The following is a 4,437-nucleotide window of genomic DNA, read 5'->3' as shown; positions in this document are numbered from 1 at the left end:
GTCTCGGCCTCCCAAAGTGCTGGGATTACAGGCTTGAGCCACCGCGCCCGGCCAAATGGCTGAGCTTTTCAAATGTCACTGGAGAAACATGGATTTTAATATATATGAGGGCCGGGCGTGGTGGCTCACTCCTGTAATCCCAGCACTTTGGGAGGCTGAGGTGGGTGAATCATTTGAGGTCACGAGTTCAAGACCAGCCTGGTCAACGTGGTGAAACCTCATCTCTACTAAAAATACAAAAATTAGCTGGGCATGGTGGCGCATGCTTGTAATCCCAGCTACTCAGGAGACTGAGGCAGGAGAATCGTTTGAATCCAGGAGGCGGAAGTTGCAGTGAGCCAAGATCACGCCATTGCACTCCAGCCTGGGTGACAGAATGAGACTCTGTCTCAAACAAACAAAAAAAAATTAAAAAAATAATGTCTACGAGAGCAAATAGCCATTTAGAAGACATCATCCTGTGAGGCACATCTGCTAGGGTCCTGGGAGGGATCAAGGCTACAACAAACCATGATCACACCACTGCACAAAGCACTTCAGGACAGTTTCTGCCCAAGGAGAGACTAGGCATACAGACTTTCCTCTTTCACTGCTGGCCCCAGGTGCTTGCAGTTCTTCTCTCCAAGGGGACCCTGGAGACCCGGGGGCCATCAGTATGTCCATATGCTGGAGGGGCTGCTGGAAGGATCAAGAACTTCCCTCCAAATGCTCTCTGGCTTGACTATTTGCCTGATGGAACAGGCAGAAGGATAGAAATCAGCTCTGGGAGGAGAGGAAACGTTCTGAGGCCAGAGCAAACTGGTGATGACGGGGGCTTGGAGAAGGTGGCAGGCAGGGCTATTCCACAGGATCATGCAGCTTGAGCTAAAAACTTTGAAGTCTGCTCTGGAGCATTTTCAGCAGTGGGAATGAACCAATTTGCATGTTAAAAATGTGAGCAATGAATTGAGAGGCAAGGGGCCACATGGGGGGGGCGCCTCTGTGGAGGTCCAGGAGAGAGGAGATGGTGGCTGGGACCAGGGAGGTGGTCATGGTGATGGAGAGAGCTGGGTAGATTTGAGATACATTGTGGGAACCAGCAGGTTATAGTGATGGATTGGATGTAGGGAGATTGGAGTAAAAATTATCGACTCAGTAATGGACGTGGCCATGAACTGACTAGAGCACAGTAGAGAAGGGGCAGATGTGAGGGTGAGGGGTGTCTGGTCTATGGCTCAATTAGGATAATGGATAATGAGGGGTGTGCCCTCCTGGAAGTCACCTCTGGTAAACCTGGGCAGGTGATCATAAAACAATTTTTTTTTTCAGTTGTATTTGCCAAAGTCACTTTTGGCCTTTGACCTTCAAATAGATAGTAGGATTTTTGTTGTTGTTTTTGAGACAGGGTCTCACTCTGTTGCCCAGGCTGGAGTGCAGTGTGCAATCATGGTCACTGCAGCCTCAAACTCCTGGGCTCAAGCAATCCTCCTACCTCAGCTTCCTGAGTAGCTCAGACTACAGATGCATACCACCATGCCCAGCACATTAAATTTTTTTTTTTTTTTGTAGAGCCAGGGTCTTGCTATGTTGCCCAGGCTGGTCTTGAATTCCTGGCCTCAACTGATCTTCCCACCTCGGCCTCCCAAAGTGCTGGGATTACAAGTGCGAGCCAGCACACCTGGATGATTCTAGTTATTTGAAATCAGGAAAGACACTTACCATTTAACTCAGAGTCCTCTTCATTAGTGTCTGGTAAGCAGTTGGATAAGAGAGTGCTTGAGTTTGCATCTGCCTGCAGGTGAATGTTGGGGGAGGATGTGGGACTCTCCTGAGTCATTGGTTTCTTCTGTGTCACATGAGGGCTTGGGGTATGTGGCTGATGAGTGGGCAATGGTGGTGGCCCTCTTGTTTGGGATAGAGTGGGGACTTACATGGGATGCCTCTATGTCCTTCCGTCTCCTCTCTGCGTGTCCTCTGGCCCCTCACTCCTGGAGCAGATTCCTGAAGGCATCACTGGCCCACAGAGACTGTGACAGCAGCTTTGCTTCCTGCTAACTGGGAAGGTCAGCTTCTTGCCAGGAAGACCCTGCTCTCATGTCTGAGCCCCTTGGCCCCACCACTGCTCCCTCACCTGCCCCAGCCAGTTCCCATATTCTGGGTCCATGCCCATCATCTCCTTCCCAGTACTGAATTCTCCACTAGTTAGAAGTTTTTGGGTTGTGATGAATAGACACGTTCTGGATATAGCTTGAGTCTGTGAGGGAGGTTTATGAAAAGGTTCCAGAGGTGGAGAGACCCAGGCGACTGCAGCTAGGGTGGAAGAGTGTCAAAGCAGAGACAGGAATACCAGGAACCTTTCCAGAAGTGGTGAGAGGGTGGTGGCGGTGAGGACTGGGCCACAGCTGCATTGGGAACCCCAGCAAGGGTCTTGCCAGCACAGCAGCCTCTAGGGGGCACTAGACCATCATGAGACAAACTGGAAATGGGGGGTCAGATAGCCAAGATCTCTGTATGGGCCGGGAGTAGGATAGGGGAGTGAGGCACCTTGGGCACAGAATTGAAGGAAGTGCCAAAAAACTCAATAATGAAGATAAACCAGCTTTAATGAAAATTTTTTTGTGTGTGCAATGGGGACAGTTGTTTCCAATCAGTCCAAGATTCCTGGGTACCTTGGCCATTTCTTGCCATATGGGTTTATGAGGGTTCACAATGGGATGGGCATAGATTGGGGAGCATGGGGATTTAGATAAAGTCTTGTTGTGATTATAGAGATTTATTAGCCTTTCCAATTTGTTCAAAATATGGGAGGATATTTTCATAAGTGTGTCTAAGGGCTCACATTTTTCTTTTGCTTCAGGCTCCAACATGACTCCCATATTAGTCATTGGTCTAGACCCTAGATTCCTTGCATGACTTGCAAAACATGCATTGAAGCAGGCAGCATCTTCAACAAAACCGCATATTTTGGCCAGGTGTGGTGGCTCATGTCTGTAACCCCAGCACTTTGGGAGGCTGAGGCAAGAGGATCCCTTGAGTCCAGGAATTTGAGGCTGCAGTGAGCCATGATTGCACCACTGCACTCCGGCCTGGGCAGCAGAGTAAGACCTTGTCTCTACAAAAAAATGAAAAAATTAGCCTGGCATGGTGGTGCACACCTGTCATCCCACCTACTTGGGAGGCTGAGGTGGAGGGGATTGCTTGAGCCCAGGAGTTTGAGGGTATAGTGAGCTATGGTTGCAGCTCTGCACTCTAGCCTGGGAGAAAAAGTGAGGCTCTGTTTCTAAAAACACTAAGCAGCAGCAGCAGCAGCAGCAGCAGCAACAATGACAACAACAACAACAACAACAAAAGAACAAACTGCAGATCCACCCTACCATTGCCCCTGCCTCTGTTGAGCATTTTTGCCATGTGTAAATAAATGCCTGCTTTTCCGCAGTCAGCAGTCTGAGGAAATTCTGAAACCAAATTACACATAGGCTAGTGCTCTATGCCATCAATCTGTAATGTATCTTGTTATTTGATTTTTACATCCTTTAATACATTTCCTAAGAAGTCTGCTTTGGAAAAATCACCAAAGGAATTAGAAGAGAGAGAATAAGAAAACCCAGAAAAAACTAAAAAGATTTTTCTTCCCCCCATTTTTTATTAAAATGCAGTCAACCTGCACAGGGCGAGTGAGTGAGTGACTGTCTACGCTTTCACTAACGGACCATCAGTTTCTCTCAACCTTCTCTCCATAAACGGAGAATATCAAATGAGGGGCTAGGGGTGTCAGAAAAGGGTTGGGAGCCTCAGCTCATGTTGGTGGGCCCTCTGTGTCATGGAGCCTTTGGGGACGTCTGATTTCACATCCGTCTTGACCCTAAATGGCCTTCTCAACCTTCCCCTTGTCTCTCCTGGTTCCTGCCTCACCGGACTCAACCTCTTGGTGGGCAGCTCCCCAGAGGGCAGCCCCAGCCTAAGAAGCAGGCCTCTTCCCAAGTCCTCAGCCTCACGAGAATAGTGGGTAACACAGTGCGCTCAGGGGGCCCTGGGAGATCTCCAAAGGCCTCTGGCGTGTTCACCAATGTCCCCTCACAGGTCTTGCTCGGCACAGGGGGTTCTTCTTAAGAGACATGACAGGGCACTTGAACCGTGGCAAATGAAAGAGACGGAGGGGCAGGAACAGGGACACCTTGCGAGGAAGACAGGCCTTAGCCTTGTGCCACCCGTATGAGGTTCCCTAAGCAGCCCTCTCTCTCCCAGCTTTTCCCAACCCTCGCTCCCCGACCCTCCTAGCACAGCTGGCTCCAGGAGGGATCAATTCTCCTGGGCCCGGGAGGAGGCCAGGCGAGCACCGGCCGCCTGGAGCGCTGAGCTGGAGCTCAGAGAGCGCGGCGGGGGGCGCGGGCGGGGCGGGGCTGGTGCGCAGAGCTGTCCAGCACCCCGAGGCGGGGCGTGCGCCCCCGGCCCGCCCCA

This window comes from Rhinopithecus bieti, unplaced genomic scaffold (assembly GCF_001698545.2).
Source record: "Rhinopithecus bieti isolate Rb0 unplaced genomic scaffold, ASM169854v2 scaffold_39998, whole genome shotgun sequence".
NCBI classification, from domain to species: domain Eukaryota; kingdom Metazoa; phylum Chordata; class Mammalia; order Primates; family Cercopithecidae; genus Rhinopithecus; species Rhinopithecus bieti.
The sequence above is the reverse complement of the archived record's forward strand: the minus strand, read 5'-3'. Positions refer to the sequence as shown.